Genomic DNA, 24895 nt, shown 5'->3' with positions numbered 1-24895 from the left:
TGAGTGAGGTGTGTTTACCAGGCCGAAATACGCTGGCAAGTAGAGCGAGCGATTAACCCGTTTTCCAGACGGATGGCCGTGCACTTTCCCACAGTTTAGCCCAGTCTCTGGAAAAGCAGCGTCTCTTCGTTCCAACCCTGTCACCGGTCGCCACCTCCCCAGCAGGGCCCGGCAGGGCAGGGCAGGGGCCGGGAAGTGGACGCCTGGGCTACCCAGCTCTAGTGCAGCCGCAGCCCCAGGGCTCGGACTAAACTGACCCCCGTGGTGGAGGAGGACGGCCAGGGGAAGCGAGGGCGCAGGGGGGCGGCAACGCTGTGCCTGTGATTACCGCTGGGGCTTGGGGGGGCTCCCAGACCTGCTCCTTCAAGTCAGAGTGTTATCCCTTCACACCAAGGGAACAGAAGCAGCCCTGGGTCCAACGCTACATCAACGGTTGCCAAACAGAGGGCGTCTTCTGACTTCATTCGACACGGCAAAATCATTAGGTCACCCAGTTACCATCTGCTCTCTTCACAGAACCTGAGTGACATTAAACAGGGTAAGCTCAATGTTTTATTAATTATGCTATCAATTCTACCTCTTAGTTCTTTTGGGCGATAGTTCTCAATTTTGAGAATCTGCTTAATTCTCAGTTTAGTGAGTAGGATGACAGTCACTGCCTTCTACGGAGTTGATAAGAGGTTAAGGAAGAGGATGTGACTGCCAAGGTCACATGGCTGTGACATTGGCACTGAGGTCTGACTCACCCCGCCAGATGCTGTATTCTCACGCACTAAGGCTATGTGGTCACACAGCAAATGATACTATCAACAGTCTTATTCCACTGGGCTCCAAAACAAGATTTCTGCCTCAGTTTCCCTGGCATTCTGAGTCCAAAGCTCTGTCTCAGATTCCAACATTTCTAATCAGGGTTCTGACACCTTACACAGCTGAAAACACAGGTAAAGACACAGATTTGAGGGGCCGATGGAGAGAATAACAAGTTCGCGTTGGGAAATACTAAGGGTGAGAAGCCAGGGGGCACCAGTTTTTGGAGGAATCAAGTGATAAGTCACCAAGTAGGAGCCAGAAGAACACTTGACTCATTGCATGAACCCAGGGAAGAACTTTCTCCTCTCTAAACTTCATTCTGTTCTGAAGATGGGGGATACAACCCTTACATCTCACAGGGCTTTGTGAGGAGGGAAGGAGATATACAGGAAGGTGCCCAGAACAGGGCCATGGATATCTGCAACTGCATCCAGAACACTCTCCTATCACGTTCGCCGGATTCAGAGAACTGTCACTGAAAAGGAGCACATGCAACATCATCGTGCCCCTTACCTCTTTTGCTGCAGGCCCCCATCTGCCTAGTGGACCTTAAGGACAGGTGCCTAATCCGGCAGCATGGCACTGGGCGCTCAGTTCATAATGTGGGAAAAGAAGAGATGAAGTGGGAGGGGAGAGCAGGAGGGCTTTGTAGCATTGGTCACCTTTGGCCCCCAGTCTCTCTTCCTCAGTTCCAATGTCCCTTTAGGAAAGGTGTAAAAATCTTAACCCTCTGATGTGGTTCATCAAAAGATTAAGTAGAGTTACCTAATGACCCAGCGATTGCACACCTGGGTATACACCCAAGAGAAGTGAAAACATATGACCATATAAAAACTTAGGGTGATGAAAATGTTCTAAAATTGATTGTGGTGATGGTTGCACAACCCTGTGAATATTCTAAAAGCTGCTGAATCGTAAACTTTTGGTGAATTGTATGTATATGAATTATTCTCATTAAAGCTATTATAAAAGAAAACCTTAGACCTGTAAACAAAGGAAGCTTGGGATGCCAGGTGGAAAGAAACAGAATTAACGACTGGATTTTGGGTACTCTGTGGGGAGAGGGCGGACAAGGGAGACTGGGGTCTTGAATTCCTAAATGGATTTGCAGGTTTGCTTCAGGTGCACGTGTGTGGGGCGGGGGTTGGTGGTGAGGTCCAATGGGTGTCAATGAGTATGTCCACACCCTTGAGGGGTGCTGCTTCTTTAACTCCTCCACAGTTAGGGTCCTTCCACCGCCCAGTTAACCTCTTCTCAGCCGGAATAGGAAAGTCAGTCCACAGAGTCCCAGACGAGTCACCCCAAACTTCAAATCCCAGCCCTTCAAGTTGGGAATGGACAACACCTCCACCCCCATGCCACAGGCTTCTCAAGGGGCATCCTATTCCGGATTATTAGCAGTCTAAAATCCTCCTCGATTTTTCAGGGCTTTGTTCATTCTAAACTTTCAGGGTCTAAAGCTGTTTATTAAATTCTCTTTGGAATCTCTGCTGTGTCTGTATATACCAGATTTTGATTTCATTAGTTTTAATTTTTTTTATAGACACTCAGCTTTCGACTTTGTTGAACCTATTTTCTATATTATTAGTTTCTGCTTATTCTGTTCATTATTTTCTTCCTTCTACTTATTTTGGGTTTGTTCAGTTTTTCCTAGCTTTTAAAATTGGATGTTTAGCTCATTAATTTTCAGCCTTCTTTTCTACCATCATAATTTAAAATTAATTTACCACTTTAGCTCCTTCCCATCAGTTTGATGTATAGGTTTTATTGTTTATTTCTACATACTTCCTAATTTTCATTATGACTTATTCCTTGACCCATGGATTTTTTTTTCAGTGTGGTTTTTTACATGTGGTTTTCTCTTTTGTTATATATTTCCATTGTCATATTTGATTTAATTGCATTGTGGTCATAGAACATAGTCTGTATAACAACTATTTGCAATTTGTTGAGGCTTGTACTATGAATTACTGTGTGATCAATTTTATATTGTATGCTTGATTTTTTTTCCCTAATTATGGAACACAGGGTTCTATATATGTCCATTACATCAAGTTATGTCCATGCCTCTTGTTATACTTACTGTTTTTTCTTCCTCATGTTGTTTCCTGATAAAGGTATATTACTTTCCCACAAAAATTCTAGATTTGTCAATTTGTCCTTATAGTTCCATCAGTTTGTTTTATAATTTTGAAGCTATATTATTAGGCCCATGCAATTTGTAACTTTTTTTATCTTCCTCATAAATGTAACCTTTTTACCTCCTTACCTGGAATAATGCTTTATTGCCAGAATGTGTAGTTTTGTTTAGTATTTGCCTGGTATTATCTTTTCCTCCCTTTTACTTTAAATCTTTCTGTGTCCTTATATAATAGATGTGTCTCCTATAAATAGCAGTAACTGAATTTTTAAAAATTCAGTCTTCAATCTTTGTCTTTTAACTAGCGTGTTTAGTACGTTTATTAGTAATTATGATTATTGGTAAATGTGTATTTATTTCTAACATCTTACTTTCTGCCCTCTAAAAAAAGTCTGATTTTTTTTTTACATTACCTTCTAAATTTTGTTTCACATTTTGGGGGGGGTGATTTTTCTTTGATTTTTTTCTCTTCTGGATTCTGAACTGTGACAGAGATGTCAAGTGCTTTCTAATAACTGTGTTCTCCTGTCCTTCCAGCTTCCTTGTTGGGTCTTGTTCTGGCCGATGGAATGTAAACAGGAGAGATGTGCTCCACTTCCAGGCCTGGCCCATCAAACCCATTCTCTCCCTACCCACGAGCTCAGTGGAGAAGACTCGAGAATTCAAAAGAGGGAAGTGCCCCAAGATGGAAGGTGGGCTCCTTAAGGACTGAATGATAAATCGTAGTGTGCTCTGATGTAAGGGAATAAAATTAAGTCATCAAGATTTTGTATTTTATCCTTAAAGAAGCTAGCATTATTTACTGTAATACAGAAATTATAGACTGCCTTTATTAACTTGTTAACTATTAACAAAATTTCTCCTTGAAATTTTGACATGCATCCTTATCAAAGCATAAAGATCAATGTATATTTATCACTCTGCTGAGATGAGTACTCTGTCTCTAAAGCCAATGTGTTATTGTTTCCAGTACTTTATTTCTATGTCAGTTTTTTAAACCCTACAGATTAACTATTGTTATTATTGCTTGTTTATTTGTATTTACCCATATTATCATCATTTGCTTGGCTTGCCATTCCTTCTGTCTAAGGTCTCAGCTCTTCCTTCTGGGATCATTTCCCTTCTTGAAGTATATTCTTTACCCAAGGACCTGTGGATGGAGAACTGTTTTGTTATATCTGAAAATATCTCTATTGATCTTGTTCTTGAAAACTAGTTTTGCTGGATTTACAATTCTAAGTTGACAGTTGTTTTCTACCAGCCCTTGGAAGATGCTTCCCCACTATCTTCCTCTTCTTTTGATGTTAATTAGAAGCCAGACTCAGATTCCTGACAGTCCTTTGTGGATAGTGTCCTTTCCGCCTGGTTCCTTTTTACGTCTTTTGTTTTTGGTGTGCTGCAGCTTCCTTTTATTTAGCTTCCTTTAAATTTTTTTGTGCTTCTTGAATCCAAGAATTTGTGCCTTTCCTCAATTTTGAAAATGTTCAGCCAGAGGGCCTAATCTCCTTTGTCCACCCATCCTCTAAAACCAAAATCTCTAGGCTACCAGAGAGTGTCCTAAAGCAGTTACTAGCTTCAATACTTGCTTCCCAATCTGAATGCAAGGCTTCATTTTTGGCCTCTTGAGGAATTCCATTCATTTTCTAAGCTCGCCCCTGTATTTAAGAGGATTTTTAAAATATATTTTTGCTATATTTTAGGTGTTTTATAGTAAGATGTGTTCTATTAGTCTTATTTTATTGTCATATTGTCCAAAATGAAGTCCTCCTTGAGTCTTCTTCAATATCTCCAGTCAACCCCTACTCCTTCCCTCATTACCTGCCAAATACCATTCCTCCAGGCTCTTATACTGCCTTAGCAAAAATATATGATGTTATCTAAAGTTTTAAGTCCCTTGATAGACTTGGTTAAGTAACCAGTTATTCCAAGTATTTAAGAGACGCGTGAGATCACCAATTAGCATAGTTAACCACTTTGCCATAATCAATGAATCCACTATTTTCTGAGCAAATTGTCCCCACCTGGTCCTGTTTACTTATAGCAAGTTCCAGATAGAGAGAACCTTAAATTTGGCAGAGCCAATGGAAGGCAAGACTGGAAGATGGACACTTTTTTTATGACAAAAGTCAGGTTCCACTGAACTGATTTATTTATCAGTACCATTTTCACCCTAGTTTCCTAGGGTGACAACCTAGAATAGACCAATTCCAAAAGGAAGGTAGCCTAGAAGAGGCAGGGTCAGTAGGCCAAGAACATCATTATTACTGTTCTGGTGAGTGTGGGGGAAGGACTGCACCATCAGGCCAGAAAAACTTTCCCAATCCAGGAGGACAAAGGTCTTTTGCATCCAGTTATGTTAGCAGTTGCCAGGTTTACCGCTTCTAATGTTAAGTTGCCATCCAGGGAGTTCCACTTTGAAAAATAAGTGATGTTATGCCAAATGAACCAAGTTTTTATTTTCAAGAGGAATAACTTACATGGCAGAAAGTTTTCTCCTGGTTATTTATCCATTTTAACCATCTTTAGGCTTGGCTTCCCCTGAAGCCATAGACGAGACTTTTGTGGGCCCTCTTTAGTTTCAGGGTTGAAGGCAGCGGTGGTCTTACTGTGGTCTTGGGTCGTGGTGACTGGGAAAGTCATCTGAATGAGGGTGTACAAGGAGTAGGCAGGGATAGGCAAGATGGAAATGATGATGAGGACTATGAGCAAGGCCTTGGCCCATGATGGGTAGCTTCGGTTGACCTCATTTGACTGTGGAGAAAGGAAAGGAAGGTTTAGAATGTCCAGGTTCTCTGAAATGGGAGGGCTGCAGAGGGGGATGTGGGAGAAGAACCAGGGAAGAAGAATAGATAACTGAATCCCCAGGAAATTGGGGGATAAAAGGACAAGAGTAGATTGACAAGTCTGGGCCCCACTCCCCAGGGGATTCTGGGATCCAGGGAGAAGGGCTCACAATGCTCGAGTCCCAGGCCAAGTAGTAGGCACTGTGCATGTACAAGTGACTCATGGAGGTTGACAGCAGGACTAGCAGCACAAGTGGAGACAGGCAGCCCCACAGCCAGCGATAGACAGTGGAGATGGGACGGTTCAACATGATCATCAGGTCTGCAAGGAACCTGGGAGGAAGGGCCACAAGGCTGTGAGGGGTCCTCCCAGGTCCACCCAGCCTTGGGGAAGAGGTCAGTATGGGAGACAACCCTTAACATCTCTTAAACCTTCCTTTTCACTTCTACAACCTTTGCCCCAGCTTGAAACTCATCCTCGCTCACTGGAACATAACACCAACCTTTTAACTGCTTTTCTTGCCCCCAATTTGTCTGCAATTTCTTCTTGCCCCCAATTTGTCTGCAATTTCTTCTTTCCCCTTCAGTCTCTTCTCTGCCTCAGCCCCCCAATTTTTTTTTTAAACATTCCTCACCCTCATCACCCTCAGTATAAAGGTTAAGTTCCTCAATGTAATTTCTTCCAGCCCACATATCCAGACTCCTTTGGTGCACATTTCTCAACCTTAATATGTATGCCAAGTTGGGTTCATTCTGCCTAGGATGCCTTTTTCTCTTTCTCTCCCTTGACAAACTCCTATTCATTCATCCTGACTCTGCTCCGGCATCCTGTCCTCTGGGATGCCTTGCCTGACTCTTCCATCTTCTTTGGATAGCCATCTGTGCTCTTGGAGTGCCCTCAGCTACCTCTATTACCACCTTGCCCTGGGATCTGCCTGCAAATGTCCTCCTTTCTGGGCTCTTCACTTTTTGAGAACAAAAATAAAAATATAATTCATCCCAGTGCCCCCAGTATTTGCCAGAAGGCCTGCCAGGAATATAGGGGGTCCTATGAAATATCTGACAGTGAGTGTGACTTAGTGAACTGATGCCAAGAACTGCTATCACCTAGAAATGCTGCCATCTGAGCCTTTCACCCTTGGATTACACAGTGCTCCCGAAACTTCAATGTGCCTGTCATTCACCTGGGGGACCTTGTTAACATGCAGATACTGATCCAAGGTCTGGGGTGAGCCTGAGAGCCTGCATTTCTAATAAGCTTACATGCTTTGAGAAGTAAGGGATTATACATTTTATATGTCCACATTACCCTGGTTAAAAGTAGGGCTCAGGAGCCCCCCTGGACTTGATATAGACTGCTCACTTCTCTTCCATTTCACAGCTATTTTCTCCAGGAACCAGCCCATGTCTTTCTCCTTCCCACCCTCTTGGGGGCTGTCTCTAATCCCTGAAATCAGAGACTTGACCATGAGAGCAGAAGGAGCAAGAGAGGGGTGAGCATTCCTAGGGGCCCTAGCTGTGTGGGTGCAGGGCAGGAAACTCCTGGGTTTGGGACATCACCTCCTGGCCCCATAGATCCAGGCCATGGCCACGTTCTCCAAGATGCCAATGAAGAAGAGGGGCAGAGATGCCCAGTAATCATCCAGCAGGTTCAAATAGTAGCTGCCCGAGGGCCTTGCAAAAATGAGGCTGCCCAGGAACATAAGCCCACAGACACTCACTGGGGGAAAACATCAGGTTGGGATCAAGGTCAGAATTCAGGCTGGACTATATGAGTCCCAGTGGTATTAAGATAAACAATGGGCCATGGGTGGGGGCAGGGTCACAGCTCAGAGTACCTGAGAGCAGCTTGATGTGTTTCCGGAGGGAGGGGAAGGTGTCCTGGAGTGGGGTGATGATGCCTTGCATGATCCCTATCATGGTGCTCAGCCCCAGACTCACCAGCAACAGGAAGATGATGATGGCCCAGAAAGTGGGCCCAGAAAACACAGAGATGAGGTCAGTGAGGGACACAAAGGCCACACCTGGACCCTCCATAACCTGTGAGTGAAAGGCGGAGGGGGGGACTGGTAAGGGCTCTGAGCTCATCACGGAGTCCTAACTCTGTTCCCCATCCCTTCCCCCAGGAAAGGATCAGTGGCACTGTTGTTGGAAATTACTACTCTAATCTGGCCACGAAGGTCTGGGACTTCCATCTACAATAGCCACTGGTCTAGCAGCTCTTTTGGGTTGGGGTGAACAGGGTTAGGGTTACTGAGTTCTTGGTGCTACTGAGGCTACAGCTGCCTTATCACAAAAGGACACTGTGAACCTTAGTTCTGGTTGTCCAGGATGCTGCTGAGAATAGTTTTTCTGGATGCTACAGGCACTAAAAAGAGCTTAAATTTCTGGTGCACTGGGGGCTTTGGGGAACTCTAGGGCTCCACCCCCAACTCTTACCTACCTTTTTCAATTCCTCAGTTAAGTTGCATTGGGGAAAAATGTTTAGGATTTTTTTTTTTATGTCTTCAGGGAGATTGTTGAACCACTGGTTGTAGATGGAGATCGGCTCATGATACACACTCTCCGGAGGCTGGGCCTCAGGAGGCAGCACACCACTCGCTACCAGATCCATCAGTTTCTTTGCAGTCCTGGGGACAGGGGCAGGATCATATAAAACCATTTGGCCCTTTAAGAAAACTTCTCCTCCCTTATCTTCTAGATGAGAAGGAAATCACGGCCTAGAGTTTTTGATAACCAGATCAAAAGATTATCTGAGCTGAAACCTATGTTTCCAGGATCCTAATGTATTCTACCACCACCTACTTTCATAATCACAAAGGAGTTTTGGTGAGTTTGGAGAGTTCTGGCTCAGGTGGATCCCAGGCAAGGTCTTTCCTACAGTACCAGTGAGGGCTTTATGACACTTATCTCCTACTAGATAATCTCAGAATAAAATCAAAACTTCTTACTCTTCTTGATCTGGGCCTTGCTGGTCTCTCCAACCCCATCTTTCCCCACACTCTCATCACCCTCTATACTTTTAGCCATATTCTGTATTAAACCTTCAACTTGCCATGATCTCTCCCATCTCATTATCTTTTGTACATGATGGTCTCTCTGCTTAGAATTTTCAACACCAACTCTATCCCACACCTGTTCTCCATATGGCTAATTCATACAAGTCCTCATTCAGCTCACTGAACTCTATTTATGGCCATGGAAAGCTGTCAAGATATGTTTTAATGAGGGGACATAAATAAGCTCTAGAATAGTAGTATGGTTTGATCATGGTAGACCATATTTATGTCTATGAATGGGAAATGTCTGTAAGAATACTAAAAATGATTATTTGTCAGGAGACAAAGTTACTTGGATGCCTTGTCCAACTGCCCCAGGGAGTTAAGTGGCTCCCTCTTCTGTTACTCTCCATCACCCCTACAAACACCTAGTTTGTGATTATCTATTTTAGTATCCGCTTCCTCAAAAAATTGATTTTCCTGAGGACAGGGATGGTGGCCTGATTCACCACTGGCTAAATTCCTAGAACTCAACACAGGGTTGGTAGACAGGAGATGTTTTATAAATACCTGATGAATGTTCGTGGAATGAATGTCACAGGAGGGAAAAACAGCTGAATTAGTAGGCTATGGGGCTCTGGTATGTGGGGCCCTTTTCTGTCTAATGGTTCAGCTGAAAGTATGCCCTAATTTTTCCATGGCAATTCTCAGTTAAGAATGGGGTGAACACACCTTTGAAAATCTCTAAGTCTGGGGCTTCCCTAGTTCAGGAAGGCAGCTCTGAGAGAGGCATAGTGGAGAAATTTCAGGTGTTTCCAAGGTTTACTATATTGCAAGCTGAGGGCCCCAGAAATACTAAGCCAGAACCCATAAGGTTGGGGGCCTATCCTGGAGTTCTGTGGCTATCTCTAAGACGCTGGTCTTTGTGATGATCTCCATATGAAAGATTGGGCTCACATCAGGTAACAGCTTTGGGTGGTCACTGTGGCCGAGTGGCCCATTATGGCAAATACAAACAATGCGGCAATCACGGAGGTGGCCAAGTTGAGGAGGGCCACAGCAAAGGCGTCACTGACACAGTTGTTGGACCGAGGGATATACGAGCTGATCGCAGTGAAGCTGCCAAAGCCTGGGCCCAGGGAAAAAAAGAGCTGGTTCCCTGTCCGGCGCCAAACTTCCAGAGAGAACAGGGCTGGCACCTGAGGGGGAAAAGTACCATGCAAATGGGTATACAAAAGCAGGAGAGGTAAACCATGATAGAGATGGAAGAAAAGAAGGGAAACAAAGAGTGAGATGTGAGGGCCTCTATCAGACTGACAACCATACTGTTCCTAATACCCGCATCTGGATCAGAGGATTAAAAGAAGGTGGGACACCTCACCTTGGGAGCCAACACGCTCTTGAGACCAAAAAACGCGCCTTCTAGCAGGAGACTCCGGATAAGGAGACCAAAAAGGATGAGGTAGGAAGGGAGTACTGAGACATACAGCATCTGAGTAGGAAGTACAATTCAGAAATAGAGTTCAGCAAAGGCAGAAATAGGGAATAGTAAACGGGATAAAAGGCAGTTGGGAATCAGAAGTCAGATTAGAAAGCATGAAAAGTTGGAGACTTACAGGCATCAGAGTTAGGTAAATATTAGGGGTCTTGAATGGAAGACAGTCCATCAGATTAGTAAATTAGTGGTGGTTTACCTTCCCTGTGGACCTGAGCCCTTGGATCAGGGAGATGCAGACGATTAACCAGGTCACAAAGAGTGACTGACTGAGATGCAAGACAGGTAGACCACCACCCTCGATTTCATCTGTGGCCTCTAATATTCGCCGGTACCAGAAGTATGTGGTGGGTGTCGTCCGTGCACATTCAGGATCTGAGGTAAACTGGCCATGGAAGTGCCTTCCCCCCACCCACTTCTCCACTTCTACCCCTTCCTTCCCATCCCATTTCATTACCTTCCTCCTCATCCCACTCCTCTCAATGATCCTTATTCATTTCCCTGTCCTTTTCTTCCCTCTCTTCTCACCCAAAACACTGGAGTTCTCCATGAAGGGGCACACTGACCAAGGCAGTGGGGACTGGAAGGAGTTAACCAAATAGAGGAGACTCCAGGCCATAAGCATACTGTAGTACAAGCCCACGATGAGGCACACCTAAGGACAAAAGAGGTGGTGGCAGGAAAAGAAAGGTGGGCCAGAAGAAGGGAGGGAAGTTGACCTGAGGACTGGGGAGCTGAAGGGACTTGACCCATGGAAGTAAAGTCATGGGACTCCTTCCAGGACAAGAGTTGGGATGGGGATGGGGTGTGAAGGGTAGGCCTGGGAGGCCCAGGGTTCCTCACCGTGAAGCTGGCATAACCCACACCACCAATCCAGGGGCTGATGACCTTCCATACGCTGAGGCTGCCCTGACGCAGCCTCTGACCAGCTGCCATCTCCAAGAAGAGGAGAGGAATCCCAACCAACAGCAGCATGAGGATGTAGATGATGAGAAAACTGCCTGTGCAAGGGATTCAGAGAGGGGCTCTGAGAAACATCTAGCCTTTTAGTGCCTGGAATTCTTCAGGGTTCCCAGACATGTGTTCCCCACCAAGGCCACAGGCATCAGGACTCAACTGCTTCCACATCCCTCACAGTCCCAGGTGTCCAGTGCTCTGGTCCAATTCCTAGTAGGCACAGACACCTAGTTTCCACCCCTGCCCCTGGCCCAGGCCTCCATCCCCAACATTCTCATGAGCCTAAGTGTTCAGATATCCTGCCCCCACCCTCCCAAGGTCCTAGGTATTCAGATACCCGGATCTTGCCCCAGTCAGGATCCCAAATTCTCAGCCTCTAAATGCTCAGAGACCCCAGAGTAACCAGGACAGGTCTCTGGCTCCTGTTCCCCTCGTGGGTCCATGAATCCTGGTCCCCAGGCTTACCACCTCCATTGTGAAAACACAGAAAGGGAAAGCGCCAGATGGTGCTTAGCCCCACAGAAAAGCCTATCTGGGCCAGGAAATACTCGATTTTATTGGCCCAAGAGGGTCTGGGGGCTTCCTCCTTCGGCTCATCTTTTTCCACAGTCTTCAATGCTTCATCTTCCTCAGACCATATATATGATGACAGAGTGTCCAACTCTTGTATCTCTCCAGCCAAATCCTTAGAGAAAAACTCATCCTTCCAGTAATGGGAACTCAATGGAAGAGAAGTCATGATGTTGGAATCTGAAGGTCCAGTTGTTAGGGATTTCACATCCTGGGCCTCCATATTTTCACTAACAGTCTCCATCCTGGGTGTACTCCAGTTCCTGCTTCTGCAGGGATGGGAGGATGGGACCTCCTTCCTTGTCAACCTTAGGGACATGAAAAACTGCAAACTTTATATGTTTGAGCTAAGGAAAGACAAGTCTAATCTTACAAGAACCCCTGAGGCTTACCCAACCCAAGAGGATGTATAAAACATGGAGTCTGCACCTTGAGAAAGGTACAACGAATATGCCTGCCATCGGACAATAAAACAATAACATTTGCAATAATACCAGAATACACAAAATGCCTAGGAATAATTTTTTTAAGTTGAGCATGACTTTTACACAAAAAGTATAAAACATTATTGAGAGAAAATAAAGAAGGTGTAAATAAATGAAGTGATATAGCATGTTCATAAATTGGAATTCTCAGTAGTATAATAATGTCAATTCTCCCTAAATTGATCTACAGATTCTGTGCAACTCCTATTGAAACCACAGCAGGATTTCTGTGGAGAAGAATAAAATGTAAGGACTAATTAGAAAGCTACAGGAATTAAGAGAGTACAATATTGGCACAGGGATCTATGGCACACACAGATTCATGGAACAGTATGCTGCACTGTCTAAAATGGTAGCCAAAACTACCATTATAACTATTTGAGTATAAATTATTTAAAATTAAATAACATTAAACATTCAGCTCCTCAGTCACATTAGCTACATATCAAGTGCACCGTAGCCACTTATGGCTAGTAGCTACCATTCTGGGCAGCAAAGATACAGACATTTTCCATCATCACAGAAAGCTATTCTGGACATCATGGAGAGATTTCAGAAACATACTCACACACATATGGAGATCTGGTTTACAACAAAGATGGCCCTGCAGAGCTTTAGAGAAAGGATGGTTTTTTCAATAAATGACTAATTGCTAGGGCAACTGAATGCCCATGTGAAAATAAATGAATACTGACCTCCCAAAAATTAAACAAAAATCTATTTAGAGCAGATTGTTGTTCTAATTTTGAAAGACAAAACAATACAATTTCTTGACAAAAAAAAGTGGAGAAAATCTTCATGACTTGGGACAGGCAAAGATTTCTTAAATAGAACACAAAAACACCAATCATAAAGGAAAAGTTTGATATGGTGGACTAAATAAAAACTAGGAGCTTCTGTTCATCAAAAGTTACCATTAACTGAGTGAACAGACAAGCCACAGAGTTGGGGAAGATATCTGCAACATATGTGGCAGACAGGTTGATGGCCCTCCAAAAACGTCTATATCCTAATCCCCAGAGCCTGTCAATATGCTACTATGCATGGCAAAGAGGACTCTGCAAATGTTATTAAGTTAGTGGTCTTGAAATGGGAAGATTATCCAGGATTATCTGGATAGGCCCAATGTAATCACAGGGTCCTTATAAAGAAAAGAGAGAGGCAGAGGGGTCAGAGTCAGAGAAGGAGATGGCATGGCAGAAGAGGAGGCTGGAGTGGCATGCTTTAAATATAGAGGAAGGGGCCATGAACCAAGGCATGCAGATGGCCTCTAGAAGCTAGCAAAGGCAAGGAAACAGATTCTTCCCTGGAGCTTCTAGAAGGAACAGAGGCCTGATGATTTTAGACCAATAAAATTGATGTCAGACTTCTGACCCCCAGAACTATTTAAGATAATAAATTCATCTTGTTTTAAGCCACTAAATTTGTTGTAATTTGCTATAACCACAATAGGAAACCAATGCAATATATAACCAAAAATATATTTAAAAAAGAAAAAGAAAAAGAAAAACCTGCAAATAAATAAGAAAAAGCAGACTGACCTAAAAAATGGAGGAGAGGGGCAGAAGGCTTTTTACTAAAGAAGATACATAAGTGGTCAATAAACACATGAAAAGGTCCTCAACTTCATTAGTCTGCAAGAAAATGTAAATTAAAACCACAATGAGAATAGAGGGATAGCTTTGTAATAAATCAAATATAGTAAAATGTCAATCATAGCTCTAGGCTATTGGGTATATGGATGGTCACTGTACAGATCTTTCAACTTTTCTGCATGTTTGGCCTGTTTCATAATAAAATGTTGGGAGGAAACCACAATTAGATGCCACTAAATATCCACTAGAAGAGCTAACATGAAAGAGACTGATCAAACCAAATGACAGCAAGTATGGGAAACTTAGGAACTCACACAGTGTTGGTAGGAACATAAATTAGTATGACAACTTCAGAAAACTACAGACTTTAAACATTTTCATACCTATGACCAACACCTAGGTGATCACCCAACAGAAATCTGTCTATAAGTACACCAAAAACCGTGGCTAAGAATCCTGATAGCAGCACTATTTGTAATAGCCAAACCTGAAAGCAACCCAAGTATCCTTCAGCAGTAGAATGGACAATTGGTAGTATATTCATATAATAGATACACAAGAATAAAAAACAATGAACTACTGATATACATAAAACCTAGATGAATCTCAAAACTACTATTTTGAATGAAAGTAGCCAGGCTCAAAAGAGAACATATTATATAATTCCATTCATATGAAGTTCAAGAACAGACAAAACAAATTTATGCTGTCAGAAGCCAAGACAGTGTGCTTACTAGTTATAATTATGATTGATGCAACTTTCTCTAAGTAGTGTGATACTTCGATAAAATTTTATATAAAAAATGAATATTGGCAAACCAAAAGAAAAATAAGTGGAGCTCTATATACTAACAATAAAGTTAGAAAATGGACTTTTAAAAATGAAAGACGTCATTTTCAATAGCAACAGCATCTATATGGCATCAAGAAATAAACCTAAACATTAAAATAGACCTAAATAAGTATATAAATATCTCATGTTCATGAATGGTTAGTATTGTAAAGATGGAATTTCTCCCCAAAATTGTATTCTAGATTCAATGCAATGCCAATCCTCTTCTCAATGTGAGTTCTCACAGTAACATGATTTTACAATAGAAGATACAACGCCAGCAACAATGAAGAGAGCTCTGCTGGACTTCCAGTGCTAATTACAGCTAAAACCTCTGGAAAGCGTATTAGAACCCCAAGGACTGAGAAGCACCAAGAGTGGCTGGACTGGGGACTGAAGTAAAAACTCGAATAATGACCAATAATGGGGTGGGGAGGATGAGTGTCATGTGTATTTTTTCCCTCCTTTGTCTCCCAATTGGCCCCAAGGGTAAACCAAATCATGGATGTGAAAAATCACTAAAAGCAAAAACTCCAGGAGAAATCCCCCATTTCTAGCCAGAGGAGCAGGAAAAGGAGCTCCAGAGCACCAAAGAGACCAGAAGATGTAATAGTTTTATTTTTCTTCTTTTTTTCTCTTTGTTTTTTCTCTACCAGATCTGCCCTGAAGCTAGCTCCAAATATGGAATTGCACTGTCATGGTGGATGCACGGACACTAAAAACCCAAGAGAAGACGTGATTCTATGACTATAGAAACTGTAAAGTGGGTCCCTGTTGTCCAAAGAGTGCTGAGGGGATCCCCATTATTTTTTATCTCACCACTTCACCCTGAAGGCAGCCCATTCACACAGAACTATACAATAGTATTGGAATTAAAACCAGAGAGAAAACTTTTTGGCCAGAGCAATAGTGAAAAGAGGAGTCTGGGAGCCAGAAAGCATGTGGGAAATCCTAGATAGGAGAAAGCTAGAAAAGGAGATCCCTTAATTTGGTGCAACATAAGTGCCAGGCTTACTTCTGAACTCTATAGGCAAAGAACAAAAAGAAGTACAATAATGGCTTTGAAACCTGAAGTATGATATAAACCACTGTCCAAGTCATAGACTAACCCCTGGGTGGCACATTCCAACCCAAATGGTATAGCAGAGGCTTTGAAAATTGAAGTAACATAATCAACACCTACAGAAGACATGACAGAACTTGTCATCTGAATCTAACCAGGTTGATTGCTGGCTAAACCAAAAAAACAAACAAAAATCACTGTTCTCCAGAGGATATTAACAGGACTCTGAGTCTCACGACATAATATTCAAAATTCCAGGATACAATTCCAAATTACTCATTACTTGAAAAAAAAATCCCACCAGATATTCAACATCATTAGCCATTAGGGAACACAAATCAAAACCACAATGAGATACCATCTCACACTCACTAGAATGGTTGTTATTTTAAAAATGGAAATTAATAAATGCTGATGAAGATACAGAGAACTAGGAATGCTTGTAATTGTTGGTGGGGATGTAAAATGGTGCAGCTGCTGTTATATACCTCAAAGAATTGAAAGCAGAGACTTGAACAAATATTTTTACACCAAGTTCATGGCAGCATTATTCACAATAGCCAAAAGGTGGAAGCAACCCAAAAGCCCATCAGTAGATGAATGAATACACAAAATGTGGTATGTACATACAATGGAATATTAGCCTTAAAAAGGAACGAAGTCCTGATACATGCCACAACATGGATGAACCTTGAAGACATCATGTTGACTAAAATAAGTCAAACACAAAGAGACAGATACTGTATGATTCCACTTATATGAAATAGCTAGAATATACAAACATATAGAGACAGAAAGTAGAGTACAGGTTACCATATCCTGAAATAACTCATGGATCAAAGAGGGATTATCAAGGGAAATTAGAAAACACTTTGCACTGGACAAAAACAAAATTACAACAGAACAAAAATTTCTGTGATGCAATTAAAGCAGTGTTCAAAGGGAAAATTGTAGCACCAAATTGGAAAAGAAACTTTTCTCAGATTTGGGACTTTTCTCAAAAAAATCTAAGCTTCTATACATATAAGCAAGAAAAAAGAAGAGTAAATTAAACCCAAAGTAAGCAGGAGCAAGGAAATAATAAAGAGCAGAAATCAATGAAATTGAAAACAGAAACTCAGCACAGAAAATCAGTAAAACCAAAAGCTGGTTCTTTGAAAAGATCAATAAAATTGATAGATCTCTAGCCAGATTAATCAAGAAGAAAAGAGAGAAGCTACAAATTACCAACATAATTATTCATTAAAGAAATACAAATTAAAACCACTACACACCTATTTTAATAGCTAATTTTAAAAATACTGATAATATCAACTGCTGGCAAGCATGCAGAGGTGCTGAAACTCTGCTACATTGCAAAACAGGCACAAAATGACACAGTCACTTTGGAAAAGAGTCTGGAAGTTTTTCCTAAAAAGTTAAACACACACTTTCCATATGACCCAGCGTCCACTCCTAGTTATTTATCTAAAAGATTTTGTTCATACAAAAATCTTATGGAAATGTTTACAGCAGCTTTATTCATAGTTACCAAAGCTGGAAAAATCCTAATGTCTTTCAACTGGTGCGTAAATAAACAGATACATCCATGAAATGCAATACTACAGCAATAAAAAATGCAAATTATTGATACACTCAACAATATCTATGAATCTCAAATGTATTATGTTAAGTAAAAGAAGCCAGACTCAAAAGGCTGCATATTGTATAATTTCATTTAAATGATGTTCTGGATAGAGAACAGGGCGTGAGGGAGGATTAGAACAGAAAGAGGCGACTCAGGAAGTTTTGAGGGGGGGGAGGTGATGGAACTGTTCTGTATCTTGATTGTGATGGTGATTACATGTTTGGCAAAACTTATAGAACTGTAAACCAAAAGAGTGAATTTTACTGTATGTGAAGTTTGAAAGAAGAACAGTGAAAATGCTTCTGAAAAGAATAAGATATCAAGGCTTATGATAAAGCCCCGATAACTAAGACAGTGAGGTAATCGTGCAAGGACAGACTAAATGACCAATGAAACAGCATAAAGAGTCCAGAAACAGACTCATACAAATATGGAATTTTCTGATGGAGCTGGTGCTACAGATCAGTGGGGAAGTAAAGTTATATTTAATAAATGGGGCTGGTACAATTGTATGTCTATATATATAGTTTTAAATTGGATTCATACCTCACATCTTATACCAAAAAATCAACTCAAGAAGGATTAAGTACTTAAATATTAAAAGGCAACACTTTAAAACTTTTAGATAACATACAAAATACCTTTTAAGAAGACATGTGCATATATATGTACATGTATAGATAAGATAAATAATAATACACTCATGTACACATACACATATATATAAAGAGAGAGAGATCTCAAAAACAGTTAAAGGTAAACATAAATACACAGATTATAAAACTATAAAGTAAAGAAGCAAGGAAATGATTACCTTAGAAGTCAGGATAGTGGTTACCTCTAGAGGAGGAAGCAGTAGTGGTGGGCAGTGGGCACATGGGGCCTTATAGGGTGCTGATGTTCTATTTCTTGACCAGGGTGGTGGTGACAAGAACGCCTGAATTCCCTACGGGTCAAGTAGGCATCACGGAGGGTAGCCCAGCTTACACCCGTTAGTAGGTACCCCACCTAAGAAGTTTGGCTTCTGGGTCTGGGAGCCTGGCAGGAAAAGGTTGTGGGGTATGGCACTATGAGAAGGATCTGAGAGGGCTCCGAAGAGGTTATGTTGGAGTCAAATACCTGACGTCAAGGAACTGTGCCATCAGGAGAACTCACACAGGAGTCTCTACAATAAAGTCACCGCTCAGACACCTCCTACCCACGGGGGCGTCCAAGGCCAGCGTGTTAGTCAGAGAAGCAGCAACCACCGACAGAGAGACAAGTGCAGTCATGTCTCAGGAAAGATGGAGACAATTAGCTCTTATTCCCTTATTTCCCTCTTTGGAGATTTAGGCTTGGAAAAAGGAGGGGCCTTAACGTCTTAAAAATGAAAGAGAACTTGGGGTGAGAAACACGAGCTTGGAAAGGGGGGGAGGAGATGAGTCAAAAGTAAAGGAGCAATAGAAGGAAGATGGTCCCTTCCTGCTCCATTTCATGCCCCTTAAATCATAAACCTGTCCAGGGCTGTGAGTGAGGAAGCTGAGAATCAGATGAGATTGGAGTTTTAAAATGGAGGTCAGACGGGATTTTTAAAAACTTTTTATTGTAGCATATGTACAACTAAAACTTTCCCATTTTAACCACTTTCAGGTATACAATTCACCACATTCACAATATTGTGCTACCATCGCCAATATGCATTACCCTAAAATTTTCGTCACCCCACACAGAAACTCTGGACCCGTTAAGCAATAACTCCCTCTTCCCCTCCCTACCCCCAGCCCCTGGTAACCTATAATCTACTGTCTGTTTCTATGAAATTTGCTTATTCTAGGTATTTCACATAAATGAGATCATTCACTATTTTTCTTTTTATGTCTGGCTTATTTCATGCAACATGATGTCTTCTAGGTTCATCCATGTTGCAGCATGCATCAGAACTTCATTCCTTTTTACAGCTGAATAATGTTCTTTTGTGTGTATAGACCACATTTTGTTGTTCCATTCATCTATTGATGGACACTTGGGTTGTTTCCACCTTTTGGCTATTGCAAATAATGCTGCTATAAACATTGGTGTACAAATATCCGTTCCAGTCCCTGCTTTCAATTCTTTTGGATATATACCAAGAAGTGGGACTGCCAGGTTGTATGGTAATTACATTTTCAACTTTCTGAGAAACAACAAAACCAATTTCCACAGTGGCTGCACTATTTTACAATGTCACCAACAACGTATGAGGGTTCATATTTCTCTGCATCCTTGTCAACACTTATTTTGTGTTCATTTTTTTTTTTAAATAATAGCCATCCTAGTTGGTGTGAAGTGGTATCTCACTGTGGTTTTTATTTGCATTTTCCTGATGATCAATGATATTGGGCATCTTTTCATGTGCTTATTGGCCATTTCTATATCTTCTTTGGAGAAATGTCTAATGAATAAAAATTACCAGGAGTTAAGAGATCTGGAACCCAGCAAGAAAAAGAGGCAACACTACATAGACGGGTATAGTACATGGGGAAAAATAGAAACTTTTCGTATTTGTACCCTATCACTTCAGACTATTAATAGTTTCCTTTTTTTTTTTTAATCAAAGGGAGAAATAAAATCTGAGGAAAATTCTCACATGCAGGCTAAAAACTTTTAACCGATTTAAATATCAACTTCTTGGGTTAACATATTCATTTAACAAATATTTGATTGCCTACTTGGACTTGGGAAAAACATGTATGAGACACTGCCCTGTGCTTTATGGATGCAGTAATGAACAAACAAAATTCCTGCCCTCTTGGAATTTACATTATAGTAAAGTTTATATCCTAGCAACTTGAAATATATTATATAATGGGGACCATTTGGGTATGTAATATCTGTTTATAAAAACAAAATCAATGTGAAAATTTAGAGAAAAATGTTATATATTCTCAGCACATTATCACATTTATCAATTCTTTGAGCTTGGGAAAATTCCCTTATGCTTAAAAATTTAATTTTCTCAACAAATCTTTGGGATTGCTTCCTCATCTCTATCTGACAAACAAGGAAGTTAAGGCTAAGAAGAGAAAGTGACTTGCTGAGGATCACAGAACTACTTAAAGATTTGATTTAATATACAAATAGATTTGTATATTAAATGCTATGTTCTTCCCACAAGGCCACAAAGTCCCTCAAGACAGGGATTACAACAGTCCTTCGGTGATGGTCTGTAATTAGTTTTGCTGTCCCCACAGACTCCCAAATCAGGAAAGGACATGTGAGCATTTCAATTTGAGACCTCTACAAACCCCACCACAGACAGTCCTAAGATAGTTTGCCTTGGTTTGCCAGCCTAGGCTCCAGGTCCACCAGGGTTAAAGCCCTGCCGTATCCCTGGGTGGAAACAGGTAGAGATACAGGTCTTGTTGTGGGAAAGTTGATAGGGACAAACATGAATTCACTTTAGGAAACGATGAGGGTGAGAACCAGCTTATTGCTGAGAAACAACCATCAAGAGCCTCAGCCCACACAAGATAAAAAAAATAAAATGTAAGGTCAGACAGTGTGATTGTGAAAACCTTGTGGATCATACTCCCTTTAACTAGTATATGGATGGATGAGTAGAAAAATGGGGATAAAATCTCAGTGACAAATAGGGTGGGATGAGGGGGATGGTTTGGGTGTTCTTTTTTTACTTTTACTTTTTATTCTTATTCTGATTCTTTCTGATGTTAGGAAAATGTTCAGAAATAGATTGTGGTGATGAATGCATAACTATATGATCGTACTGTGAACAGTTGATTGTATACCATGGATGATTGTATGGTATGTGAATATATTTCAATACAACTGAATTAAAAAAAAAATGTAAGATCAGAGACAGTATGTAAAAACCCTAGAGTCCTGAATTTGAGTTGAAAGACTGAGTGTGAAATTCATGACATATTTTATCTTAGGGAAAAATGTATTTCCTATCTTTATCTATTGAAAAAGCCTAGAAACTGTGACCAAGGTCATAGCAATGAGCACCCTAGCATGAAACTGCAGTCTTTAAATACCACTTCCCATTAAAAGGAACCAGATATCCTTGGAAAAATACCTGATTTAAGGTCTGGGGCACAAAATATACAAGCTAATCCTAGATGATCCTGTCATACCAGAGGCTAGGAAATTATTAAAGACGACTGGGGTCTTGCCAAAAGGATTCAGGAGCCAACTTGAAGAGGCTCCCAATAGTCAAAGATGAGGCAATTTAAACATCAGTAAGAATAGCTTCAATTGACAAAAGTAAATCAAATACATCTAAACATGTGAGTTCATGAAGATACAAAAAGGAAAACGCTCATTGATTACCTTTGGAGGATATAAGGCCAAGAAGTCATTTTTTAAACTGGTAAATAAAGGAAAAGAATCAAGCATTTATTCTGCATTTCCTGTAAAAACTATATCTCTTGATAGAAGTATTCCAGTTAGTTAAAAAGAAGAGGGAATTATACTTAGACTATCACCATTTTGTAATCTCTAATGAATAAATGGATCTAGATAACGATTATCAATGGCGGCTAGCATCACCAAAAAAAAAAAAAAAAAGAAAGAAAGAAAAGAAACAAACTCACAAAAGGAGTAATATTGTATATTCCAGTTATACGAAATATCTAGACTAGGCAAATTCAAAGAGACAAAAGTAGATTAAAGGTTACCAGGATTCAAGGGAGGGCAAATGGGGAGTTATTGCTTAATGGGTAAAGAGTTTCTGTTTAGAGCAATGAAAAAGATTCGGAAATAGATTGTGGTGATGGTTGCACAACATTGTGAATGTAATCAATGCCACAGAATGGACACTTAAAAATGGTTAAAATGGTAAATTCTACGCTATATATATTTTGCCACAATAAAATAGAACAAGATATGTTGCACCTCCTGATAGAAGTACATAAAACCATGCAAGACATATTCTTCCCAGAATACTGAATCTAAAACTAATCAATTTCCCAATCTAATTACCACTTTATAAGAAATACAGGGGGCAAGGAACATATTAAATGACACCACAGGGAGGCAACCAGCAAACTCCAGGTGGTCGGACATCCTATAGGACCATCAACCCAGTTTTATCAATAAATACATTGCAAGGAAAATTGGGGGTGGGGTGTGTGGCTATGGATTAAAAGATTCTTAAGGAATATAACAACCAATTGCAACATATGAACTTTATTTGGAGGCTAATTCAAACAAACTTTTTTTGAAAAAATTGAGACAGTTCCTCAAACAGTTTAGTTACCCTATGATCCAGCAATTCCACTCCTAAGTGTATATATACCCAACAGAAATAAAAACATGTCCACATGAAAAGTTGTACATGAATGTTCAGAGAAGCATTATGCATAAGAGCCCAAAAGTAGAAACCACCAAAATGTCCATCAGCTAATGAATAGATAAATAAAATGTAGTATACCCAAATTATAATGGAATATTTTTTGGCAATAAAAAGAAACAAAGTACTGAGACATACTACAGTGTGGATGAACCTTGAAAACATTACACCAAGGACTACATATTGTATGATTATGTTTATGAGAAATGTCCAGAACAGGCAAATCTATAGAGATAGAAAGATTAGAAAAAAAAATTAAGTTTTAAAAGCATAATTGTTCAGTAAGCCCACAACTTCTCTAATAAAAAAAAAAAAAAGAATGAATGAAAGTAGATTAATGGTTGCCTAAGACTGGGGAGGGGAAATGAGGGTATTGGGGGTGACGACTAAAGGGTGAGGGGTTTGTTTTTTGGTAATGAAGATGTTCTAAAATTGATGTGGTGATGGATGCACAACTCTGAATATACTAAAAACCCCTGAATTGTACATTTTAAATGGGCGATTGTATGGTATGTTAATAAAGCTCTCAATAAAGAAATAAAAAAGATAAAAGCTACCAGAAAAAAAAAATGAAACAACCAGGAAAATCTGAATACTGACTGCATATTTGATGATATTAAAGAATTACTATTATGTTTTAGGTGTGATAATAGTTTTATGGGTTGTTTTTGGAAAGAGCTCTTATCTTTTAGAGATTGATATATACCGATATAACTACAGATGAAATTATAAACTCAGGATTTGCTTCAAAATAATAGGGAAGCATGCATTGGAGGGAGGAAATATGAAACAAGATTGATCAAGTTGCTCTTTACTGAAGCCAGGTGATGAGTATATGATGGCTCATTATTTTATTCTTTTGTATGTGCTTGAAAATTTCCAAAAAAGGGCTAGAAGCCAGAAGACATAGGTCTCTGTCAGGCTCTACCCCTGACTCACTGTGTGAGACCTTCTTTCTTCAGGGTCTCCTGAAGAAAACTGAGGATAATCCCTACATCTCACACCATTCTTATGAGGAATAAAAGCAAAGTCATGTAAGGAAGCCCTGCCAAGGGACCTGGCTCTACTTTGTCTAAGGGCTGGGATTCCCAAAAGCAGTCAAAACAAAACCCTGGGATCACACTTAGAGGAGCCAGGAAACCTGACTTTAGACAACACCGGGGGACCCTCAGAGCTAGGCAGAGAAGTACCTACAACAAAGGTCAGTCTTCCTATCTCTGAGTTAGAACCCTTACAGCAATGTGGGCATCTGATAACTTCTAGACCCCAATTCAAACAATCGCAGTTAGGTGCCAAAGGACATTCAACATGATCTGAGAAGAGAAAAATTTAGAGTGGGAGCAGGAGAGTCTTCACTCCACCCCCATCGGTTTACCCGGTAAATCCTACTTTTCAATCCCCCTCCCACAGGGTCCATCCCCAAAGCTGAAACGGAGGGGGGTGGGGGGCAGAAAGGAAGAGGAACGCCTGGGTTCCCAAAGGGAAGGAGGTTAGAGACCCCGACTATTCAACGAGGCGACCGCCTCATCTCTCCAATCCCCACCTACCGGACTCAATAGCACGAGTCTTAAAGCAGCCAGATCGTTTAGACTGGGGTGGGCGGAAGGGCGTTACGGGGGCGGGGCCACGGGGCCCAGGAGCCAATGGCTGACGACAAGGACATCTCCCACCCCACCCCCACCCCCGCCCAGCCTCTCCCATCTGGGAGCCTGAGCCGCGTAGGCTTCCGCGGGCTGCTTTGGGGGCTTCTGGGACCTCCACTCTACCACACCCACCCTCAAGTCCCACCCGCCAATGGTTGGAGATGTCTTCTCTTTTCTTCCTTTTATTACAGAAACTTACTCTGGAGCAGCTTCCCCATGGGGGTTAAGCAAGCTGAAATCCTGGGATCTTTGAGCATTTAAAGAAAATGCATTCCCTGGACCTTCAGGAATCTCGGTAACCTCTACCTAGAGCCCCCCATCCCGAGTCGCTGACTGGCTCCGTCCCTTTTGTACGGTATTTCAGCTTAGGTATGGAGCCACCCTTTCCACAAGTTCCAAGAGACCTACTCAGTTGTCATCCATTAGGCAAATACATTTGCTTTAGCCCCGTGGTAAAAAGCAGAAATAAACCCAGCAGATATAAATCCCTGGTGGGCTCAGCAATATACTTGGTAGTTCCCCAAACTAGTTATATATCAATTCACAAATGCACTTAGTTCACAAAAC

The sequence above is a fragment of the Choloepus didactylus genome, chromosome 27 (genome assembly GCF_015220235.1).
Source record: "Choloepus didactylus isolate mChoDid1 chromosome 27, mChoDid1.pri, whole genome shotgun sequence".
NCBI lineage: Eukaryota > Metazoa > Chordata > Mammalia > Pilosa > Megalonychidae > Choloepus > Choloepus didactylus.
The sequence above is the reverse complement of the archived record's forward strand: the minus strand, read 5'-3'. Positions refer to the sequence as shown.